This window comes from Fopius arisanus, unplaced genomic scaffold (assembly GCF_000806365.1).
Source record: "Fopius arisanus strain USDA-PBARC FA_bdor unplaced genomic scaffold, ASM80636v1 scaffold00061, whole genome shotgun sequence".
Classification (NCBI taxonomy): Eukaryota; Metazoa; Arthropoda; class Insecta; order Hymenoptera; family Braconidae; genus Fopius; species Fopius arisanus.
In genome coordinates this window covers 358,806-369,658 of record NW_011887800.1, presented here as the reverse complement: position 1 = coordinate 369,658, position 10,853 = coordinate 358,806, and the positions used below count along the sequence as shown (strand labels likewise).

The following is a 10,853-nucleotide window of genomic DNA, read 5'->3' as shown; positions in this document are numbered from 1 at the left end:
AATATAATGAAATATCATGGAATATCATGGAATATAATGGAATATAATGAAATATCATGGAATATCATGAAATATAATAAAATATCATGGAATATAATGGAATATCATGGAATATCATGGAATATCATGGAATAAAAAATGGCAATCCCCCCATAAAACTTTTTGCCCGTAAATTATGAAATACTTCAATTAACAATTCTGATGGAACAAAAGATATATCATGCAGGAAATGATCCCACGACCATGACTGGATGCATAACTTTCTTGTTTTGTTCGTTGAAAACATTTATGGAATTTCTTTCGTGATATTTGCAGCTGTATTATCGTCTAATACCCGTTCATGGTAATCGGAATGTTGGATTTTTGCACTTGGTAACCCCGTTGTAAAGACAATTCCGCAGCTGCATATGTTCCACATTGAATTCTCAGAATTACCCAATAATCTATTTTATTTTTTCAATGAAAATAAAAATGGGGAGAACGGAGGTAAGAGCAAGTCTCTCATTGTACGAGAGTACCAATTGTGAAAATTGGAATATAAAGGGAATCGTTGGTGGAAGTTAGTGTCCATTTCGCCTTCATGTTCGATGTTTAAACATTTTTATCTGAAATGAATTTTCCTTGAAAAACCATTTGTTAAGCGTTAAATATAAAATATAAAAATTCAGGAGAATCCATCCGGGAATTAATTTTAATCAATTAATTTTCCAATTCTGGGTAATTTAGTATTGATTATTCATGTTTTCATTTAAAATTCGAATCAGTTGAGGAATTCGCATGTCTTACTATTCAAAAATGTGAAATTTTATTGGAGTGTATGGAAAAGTTGAAATTCCATGATTTGTTCCTCCCCTAAATCAAACATAATGACACTCTCCTGAAAATTACGGTTCAACTGTGCATGAAATTTCAATTTATCTTGACAGTATAATACAACTCGAATGAATTAGGTCTCATTTTAGAGCCCGAAAAAAAATATCTTCCGAGTGAGAGAAAAAATATTGAATTTCACTTCGCGATCGTGAATTAATGTCGCTTAAAACCTAAAAAAAAAAATGATAATAACGTCTAAATTTCTTCGGATTTCTGCAACATTATCTTTCCCCATAATTTCAAGTATATACTCCACTAATTCCAGTTATAACGACCACCATTAATTGACCATCGTTGTTTATTTTTCGCGTCTGAAAAAGGCCATACAAACGGCCTCTCAACATTTTAGCACTGCAACGCGTTAAATTCATCGCCATCATAATATGCAGTTGAACAAGTCTCGTATTGCCAATTTAGGGGATATACAGCCCTGATTTTTACAACTCCACATACACCAAGAAATTGTAGAGCCATGAACGAGTAAAACCATATTGCACAAACAATGATAAAAATTGGAAAACAAGATGTATGTACAAGGCGAAAATTTTTCTCAATTACGAAAACAAGTTTTCCGTTCAATAAGATGATTATACACGCGATGATGCTTCATCATCGATAATAATATGTTAATTAAATCCAGTACTATTTCGAAACAGTCCAACGTCTTCCGCATGTAATCGCTCCGTCATTTTTTTTTTCTTCTTTTTCATTCAATGCCGTCGGCTGACAGTTGTCTCAAGTATTTAAAAACTTGAATACTCGATTAAGTTTACTTTTCATATTTACACATACAATTACATATTTAACGAAGACAATAACCGCAATGTAAAGAGACGAGAGGAATAAAAGTAGAAGAGGATTTAATTCTCGCTCGATGATAATCTCATCATTCGGATTACTCTGGAGTGTTGACTTGACGATTTTTCCCACGAGTCTGAAAAAATTGTTTGTGCCAAGGTTAATCTTCAATATTATCGCCCACTGATTTTTAATGCCAATGGATTATGGAATGGAATGAAATGAAAATAAAATGGGGAGTAGTTGTGGGAGATGTCAATGTGGCATTGATGTTTGGCTTCCGGTGAAGATCTCTTGTTACGGATTGAAAAATATGATGAAGATACTTGGGGTTCCATTGGTGGACCCCATAACAGGGATTGGAGGCTCCAGCAGATTTCTGAGGGGAAAGGTAAAACCAAGGGAAACCTTTTTCCCCACTCTCTCGTCACCTTGGACTCGTTGGAATGCGTGTATGTGAGATAAACCAAGTACGAGTGGCTTGAGGTATGTTAAGGTATAGGTCAGTTGGACAAATTTAATGGAGAAATATTCAATAAAAATTACGGCACTCACTAGTCACTGACCAATTATGGAATGGACTTTTTTCATCAAGGATTCATATTTTGAAGATTTTTGTAATCGATTGTCGTGGGCCGATCGATCGAATCGCTCAAGATCGATATTCGCGGTTATTCTCTTTTTATTTTTATTGCTACAAATTTCCACGTGTCCACGTTTTTTTTTCGCTTATGGACAATTAGGAGAAATTTATAAATTATTCGACTTTGGGAAGATTGTAAGAGTGTGTTAAAATTATTAATGCTTTGATTAAGCTATGAATATTGAAAAGCCACAAGTGAAACGTGACTGAATTATTTACTAAGATCCATTCGATCCTAATGCAGCTGTCAAAGTTTTTTGACTATTAAAAATCGATTTATGAATTAATTTCTCCTCATAAGGCGCGAGAATAAATCTCCACTCAACCTTCATCCCTCCATTTGCTTTTACGTTATTTTTTTTAAACAAGTTTGTGTCTCGATTGCGGAAAGTGTGGGAATAAAAATCGAAGAAAATCGATTCTCCATGAATCGATGCAGAAGGGGTAGATCTGCTGCCGATCGGTCCTGAATGATAGGTAGATCCGATCCGACGCCAGCAATCTTTCTTATAGATCGATATATCATTATATCAAAACAATTTTTCTAACAAACTATCATGATAAACATATTTTTAATAAATTAATTGAATTTCAATTAATATCGACGACTCAGGCTCAACAATACTCAGAGATGAGAGAGAAAATTAATTAATTTCTCGGATGTATCAGCCAATCGGAGATAAAAATTGAAAAAGGTAGCACATATATACATACGCATGTAGAGAATACATAATAAATATATATGTACATACCGGCGGACACACTCCAAAAATCGAATTTTCCGACTTTTTGCGCGACAAAGGCGTGACACAACACAAAAAATACAATAATTAAATTTCAACGATTACAATATGTCATTCAGAAGCAAAAATACCCTTCAATTACACACGTTTTACGGAGTGTTGCATAGTCTTTCGCAGAATTGCCATAATTTTTATCGGATTTTTATTCTCGCCTCGGGTCCAACGCATTTGTGCTTGCCGAGATGAAAAGTGCAAACCTTATAATTTAACCATAAAACAGTTAATTCGACACTCATGACAATAACTCGCCACAAATTCAGTTTCGGAATATTTTTAGATATTTTTATCCTCCCATAATTCAATGCTCATTTTATCCTTCACGCGTTGTAAATTTCCTGTCTGTTCCGTTGGAACTGAAGGTGAGGGAAAAATGTGGATAAATAATGGTGGACAAAGGTGATGACCTTGCCGAATAATAATTTACCCGTCATTGTGCAGTGCTCGTTGAATTAATTATTCGACATTACTCATGAACTTCGGATTTTAGTGCTTTCATTATTTTCTTTTATCATCAGTCGTTATGAGATTTTATGCGACGGTTGATGTTGCTGATGATTATTAAATTTCCACACACAGCTTCGAACTTTACGAAAAAATTGGAATTGCGTAATATCGATACAGACCCACCGATTCATCGATATAGTTCGGTTTTTGACATTGAACAGAAGGTGTATTCAATACTCAAGACACGTACCACTCAACAGTTTCACTCCTGTTTTCATAAATAGAAAACATTGGGGAAGATGCCCAACTACCTGAATAAATTCTCTCAAGGGCTTGTTTCGTTCAAACATCACTTGAAATAATTACATATACCCATTGCAAATTTTCTCGAGTCTTTAATTATTTTAGTAAATGTCTTCGGAATGTATATTTTTTTCGTTAAAAATCAGAGCTGTTATCTCATTAAAAAGAATTCTTTTCCTTAAATAATAAATTATTGGGAAGTTGATTTGAGTAAAAAAAATTAGTGTCCAAGGGTTCAAACTGTTTTTTTTTTGTTTATTTAGGAGAGGCTGATGCTGAAATAGTAGATTATGTCATCAGGCATGAGAATTATTTTTGTAACGAAAATTTCATTAGTTTAGAAAATATCTTAAGAATATTTAAGTGCCTGGGCAATTTTTGGGGGGTCTGCGCTTTTATTTTCTCAACCTAAAATAATTGTTTCTTTCAGAATGATACATCAGGCCCTTTTTTTCTATTCAGACATATGAAAAATTTAATGAAGTTTTTTAATTGAAATTTAATTTAAACTCACATAATTCAAAATTCAAATAACTTTAGGAAGGAAATTCAACGAAATTATTAACAGTCTATTCAGGATTTATCCAGGAGTAGATCGCCTACAAAAATAAAAAAATATCTGGTAATTTGAGTAATTCAATGATGTATCTTGAAGTTGGAGGAAGAAGTTGGAGCTGTGGAAGGAATTCTCTGAAATTGTTGCCGTTTAATCAGAAAATTTAGTGATTGCAAAAATCCCTAAAATCCCGTCAACCCACCTAAAAAAGAATCTCCCATTTAAATGACGTTAATCATCAGAATATCGATAAATCTTCGAATATTGAGCCACGACAGATAAATCAAGACTCACGAAGGTCACCTCATTCCAACAGCATTTATTCCAAGGCCAAATTCAGAAGAGATAGATCTCCTAGTACATCTGCTGCATCCTCTCTCCGGAATAAAAAAATGCGAGGACGTTGTGCCCTCCGCGATGTTCATCCGCGTCTGTCATGTACCCGATAATTAATCTCCTCTGGTATTTCCTCCATAATTTTTTCCTCAGTTGTATTTCAAATAGCAGAATACCATTCAAACGGCAGATCAAACTATTTCCGTCATTCATTATCATTTCAATTTGATATTGATATTATTGATGAATGTAGGTCACGTTCGACGTAGCGGGTGTCTCTTTAAAATGGAGATAATGTACACGCACGAGACAAAAGAAAATTTCCATACAAACGCCACGACTTTCACGATGTTTCACTTTCTTGGTGATTTGGGGGATTAATTGAGATTGTTTATTTATTTATTTGGGGCCGTTGCGTAAGGGATTTTAGGGGAGAGGATTTCGGTGGCTGGGGGCCAGGTAAATCTCTGAATTGGAGTGGCTGACTGCCAATGACCGAACCCTAGAGCCAATCACTGATCCAAAAGGTTCTGGGGAACAACGAATGGACGATGTGGGCCCACGTGATGGCTAAAGTTGTAATTCCTGGTATTTTCTACTGAATGATGCGCTACACTGTTGCAAAATTACACTTGAAATTTTAACTGAAAGAACTTTAAATTCTCACATTAAGGAGCTGGCGATATCTTCTTATTTTTCATGTTTGTGCTCAATTTATGGCGAACCCTGGATTCGATTGACGTGCCGAAATATGTTATTTATTGATTTAATTTATTATTCAATGGCTCCCAAATCGTCTATTGGCTATTTCTCAAAATTTGTGGTGAAGTTTTGAGAATTTTTGGAAAATTTACTGAGAATGTAGGGAAATTCTTCTACGATCGTAGAATTTCGTAACAGATTGGATAATAATAAAATTTTAAAACTATATTTTTCGTATCAATTTTATCAAACGGGGTTTTCAGAAATTTGAGAGAAAACTTGAAAAATTACGAGGTAACGGATAATTTCTTGAATCGCGACTAATTTTCATTGAGGAATCAGTAAATTTCCTGAATACTCAAGCTATTCTCAGCTTTCGGGTTCAGACCGCATTAAGAAGCCTTGAAGATGATGAAAATAACGTCCCTGGATTCCCAATCAATTGAAAAGTGAATTATGTTTGACGTTCAATTTTCACGGTGGGTCTAAAAATTAAAACATCCATTGAGCAATCAATAACAATTTAACATGAAAAATCAAATTTTCTCGAATTTGAAAAATTGAAAAAAGATTTATTGAGTTTTGTCAACAGAAATTGAATTTAGACCGTCATAATTGAAATGTTAAGAAATTATTAATAGTGGATACTCGTAGAAAAAAAGATTTCTTTCCAGCCTCAAAACAAAAGTTAATAATAAATTAACATTTCTGAAGGCCAACAAATAGCGAATTAAACCGTTTACTTGAATTTTCTAAAACTAAGTTACATAACTAGGAATTTATGAATATATTTTAACCAGAATTTTCCTTATTTCTATGAATTTCTGTACGATAAATTAAATAAAATTATCCGTTCCCATTTACTTCCTCATAAAATTATAACGTACAATAACAAAACTCCTTGAAATATTCGTAAAACCAATAAAAAATTTCGAAAACATGTAAAAATGAATTGAAAAAATGGGATAAAATTTCATCAGGCAATCGTTGCAGCCTAGAACTGCGCAAAACGAAGACAACGAAAAAAAAAACAGCGATACATTCTGCTATGCGTAGCAAAGTTCCAGCTCAACAAAGAAACGACCAAGTTTATGTTAGATAAGACTCGGTACGTGCTGGCTAAGCCAAACAATTAAGAAGAAAGGAACTCGAGTTGCAGGATTTAAACGGAAAACAAAGTGACTGAATTATTCATAAAAAAAAAGCCAATATCATTAAGGAAAGCCGGTAATTACCCCGTAAATTACCAAGGTTCAAGTGAAGCGGTGCAATCCCCTGAAATGCGCCTAGTGGACATCCCAGAGGCGATAAGAACCTTAATTACCCATTTGGTTTGTCGTTCGCCAAAACGAAAGCATTTTCCCCAACTGGTCAATGCCCGAGTGCCAAATTGGCCATGGCTCTGAATCCAAATGAATAAATAAAAATCAACCGATACCAGGACAAACTCTCATTCGTGTGGAACTCGAACAAGGTCACCTAGACCCTACCAACACTATCGGCCCTCACGTGTGGTCTATCTCCCTCCTCACTGGTGGAACGTGCGGAATGCACGGTGTGGAAAAAAAAAACGAGAACCTCGAAGAAAGGAAAAAAAAAATAACAAAACATAATGTATAAGATGGAGACACGAAACCACCGAATATCTTTCTGCGAAACCACTTCCTCCTTCTTCATTCTCGGTATCCAACCAACCATACCCAAACGGCACAGAAACCCAAGAAGAGAAATTCAAATAATGGAATACCCCTTAAAAAAAAGCGTCCCTTAATTGTAATTTTTCAACGCCTCATTGTCTCCTTGAGTCTCCCAAGAATTCAAATGAAAAAAATGGTAAATGATAAAATGGAGGACAAGGAAACGGTTCTGCGCCGTAACTAAACAAGTTCATCGTCCGCTCCCTTGTCCCACACCCATATATCCCTCTCAGTTGCCGCAATTATTATTATCTCCAGTTGTGCGAAGACTGGTAAGAGCGAGAGGAGCAAGAGGAGCAAGAGGAGCAAGAGGTGATCCTCAAGCAAGTGGAGCAAGTGGAGTAAGAGGAGCCAAGAGGAGCAAAGAAGAGAGATTTGGAATGGCTTTGTGTGGTGAGTGAGTTTATCTTGGAGCCATATGTGTCGGCAACCACCTTGCCTGGCAAAAGCCCTCAATCCTCATCCCAAAAAATGTTGATTTTCACTTTTTGGTGGATGACAAGGCAAGTGTCACTGGCAGCTAAAACTCATGACTCCCTCAAAAAATCAAACCTCACCATCTGGTGGTAGCAAAAGCGCTCGCATTTCAACCCCTTTTTATTCTCATTGTTGAAACCAAGCAAAAGATATTTCAAGTTTGTGGTGAATTCACAAACGGCGGGCTTTTATAACCACAGGTATATTTACGTATGTTATTGCACGCGCCAACGCTAACTCAGGCATATTAATGCCCCCACCGAACGACAATCCATATAAATTATTCTAGCATGGAGTTCCTCGAGCCGATGGCATCGCGGGAGTCTTCAAGGGATAAATAAAACACCCGAGGCAAGAGTCGAGAGCCTTTCCAAATGTACACAAAGAGACGAAATATACATTTAGTTCGCACAGTGTCATCGGGGGGGATTACCCGACGTATTTCATCTGGGGCTTTTTCCTTCTTTTTTCAACATTAAGGCGGAGTTTGCGGCTGACCTAGGCAAACCACGTGTCGAGTTGTCTCTTTGTCCCTCTCCATTCTCTTTTCCTCCTCTTCTTTGTACTCTATTGCTTTTATTTCCTACGCTTGTTTCTTGTTCTCTTTTTTTTTCTCTCTCTCTTCCTTTGTTTTAATCTCTTTATTCGCACTCGCGATTCTCTTATCTTGCCTTTTCAAACCGAGATTAGCTCGTTGCGCAGTTAGCACACCATCCCAGTGTCTCTGTGACGTGTGTGTACATAATCCAACAGTATAATGGAACACAACGGGGATGTTGGAGAAACAATGAAGAGATTGCTGCATTAGGAGGTATGTGTTTATGTGTTAATGCGTATGTGTATGCGTGGAGAATTGACGAGTGAACAAACGGTGTTGCTCGTTTTGTAACAAAGGACACGTGAGCTACAGGCCAAAGTCCTTTTTTTTTATTCAACTTCTTTCAGTTCGAGGTGTTTCTTCCGTTTTGGGGGTACTCGTGGGGAATACTAAGTGCATCGAGGAAAAAGGATGATTACTGGGATGAGAGTCGAGAGACTTTTGGATTATCGTGATGATTCTGATGGTGCGGGAAATACCCCGGCGACGACCTTGCAGCCCAACCAGCCCAACCAACCAACGGGACAGGCTTGACGACGTGACCAGGATGTTTATCGACTCATTTTCCAGGGATGCCATCTACGGAATCACAAGTTCCGATGCTATTTCACGCGGATTCTGCACTTGTGCACAAAACCGTGTGTTTAATTTTAACGTACTTTTTTGTTATTCCAGTGACGATTTCATGGGATTTTATTCTCTATTGATGCCTGATCGAACGGGGGGCTTGAGGTCTTTCAGTGGATGAAGCTTTTCGGAATCTACATGGAGATGGAAATATATTTCAGTCTGGGACTGATAGGCTTGATGTGGTTCTTCAGGGCACCGATTTTCAAGTAATGTAAGTACAAGTAGAAGCATCATGTTGAAGAATTCGGTTATTAGGCTATATGTATATGCCTTTGGCTTTTATTATTCTTATTGCGTAGATGCTTGAGGCAAATACTCAATCACTTTCGGAGGACAATTGGTATTTATTGAAGAATTTCACCCGGACTTTGGCCGATCGGACCGCAGAATTTTCGAGAAAAGCGAGTGAAGAGACCGCGAAATATTCAGGCTAAGAGGCAATACCCGAAATAAAACCATCTCGAATTCGCTCTAATTGGCGATACCGAAAAAAACATCTGTAAAATTAATAATTTCATAATTTCTTTCCCATAAATCGATTTTAATAACCGCTTCCTAGAAATAAAAAGTGGAAAGTGCGTGAAATTGTATTTTTCTCGAAACATTCTATATAAAACCGAAGTTTTAACGATTGCAAGCCTAATTATTATTCCACATGAAGAGGAAAAACAAAATATATAATACGTTGCTGGATGTAAGCCAACCACCACCATCACTTTCGCTGGAGCAGTTTCCTTTTTCCTCGTGCACACGGTGGCTGAAGAGGGCCATTTTGGAAACAACCGGTTCTTGTTGCCACTCTACAATATATCCCATCATTAGTCTCACGAGAATCAGAAGTGCAAAATGATGAATTAACGAAGACATCTATAAATAGAGAAGGACGTCTCCTGTGTATAAAAATCGACTGAAGTGGAAAGTAATGAAGTCAACTGATTATTTTTCTAGACAGCAGCATCGTCTAGCAAAATATTTTTCCCAGTTGCCAGTTGAAAAAAGAAATCCCGCCCCAATACCTATTTAAAGACGGCGAATGAATAAAAAAGACGATGTTATGAAACAAAACGAGAAGCTCCAAGTGACCAAACATTCTCAGCTGGATACATAAGGGAGATTGATATCTCCACAGGGTAGACTTGTGCTTTCAGCCAAAGCACACACGTGAAAGTGTGCCATCGGACAATTGCAGTGAGCACCAGAGGAAATCCCCAGCGTCATTTCGTCGACGAGGTTTGCCAAAGAGTTGACCGCTTTTCTCGCCCGTGAAACGTTTTGACACAAACATATACATCACGGCATTAACAACGCCTTCTAATTTGAAAAACAGTAAACAAAAGAAATAGATGTTAACGTCACATTCGGCTCGTAGCCTATTTTTCAATCTCCACGAGGCCGTCAAAATATACAAGATACAATAATAAAATACCTGATAAAGACATCAGGAAAAACAAAGAATACACTCCTTTCCGGTAATTACACCACTTCCGTTGTCAAAAAATATTCATGCTAATGGGACCCAATTTTTCATTGTTCCAAGTGGTATGAAAAGATGAAAAATGGCAGCGGGGGGAAAATGGCGGTTGTATGGGTTGACACCATTCTGCGTTTGCTGTGAAGTTTTAACGCTTTTGGAATTCGAAACGGATTCATATTGTTCAACCGAACAAACGTCTCGGTGAAAATAAAGAGAGGAATGAGTGAAAAGAGAGAAATGAGTTAAAAGAGAGGAAAAGGGAGAGTTTACAGACGAGAGACAGATGTATGGAGTACTAGCACGACGAAAGACGTTAACGTTTGCTGTTTTCACGACGAAGATTGGTCGCAGGTGGCCAGTACAGCAACTCTCAGCACGTGTGGTACTTGCTGGCTGAATAACACGGGTTTGTTGCACAAAGTTGCATCAAACAGAGTCATGTTACTGGTGCAGAATCAAAACACGATGGTTTTGTTTAATCGACGAGTTTCGGCCATTTTATTCGGTCAAATTCTTCAT

The 10,853-nt window shown here is 37.0% G+C and overlaps 1 long non-coding RNA gene across 3 annotated transcripts; it reads left to right on the top strand.

The window, feature by feature from the left end:
• Nucleotides 1-7,931: 7,931 nt before the first annotated feature.
• On the top strand, nucleotides 7,932-10,847 carry LOC105268794 (uncharacterized). Of its 3 annotated transcripts, none has more exons than XR_892376.1 (4): nucleotides 7,932-8,443; nucleotides 8,578-9,071; nucleotides 9,160-10,329; nucleotides 10,398-10,847. It is a non-coding gene; the product is annotated as an uncharacterized lncRNA (long non-coding RNA). The 3 variants fall into 3 exon arrangements; XR_892377.1 differs by having other exon boundaries at nucleotides 7,944-8,443; nucleotides 8,578-8,823; nucleotides 8,906-9,071; nucleotides 9,160-10,847; XR_892375.1 differs by having other exon boundaries at nucleotides 7,942-8,443; nucleotides 9,160-10,847.
• The last annotated feature ends 6 nt before the right edge of the window (nucleotides 10,848-10,853 follow it).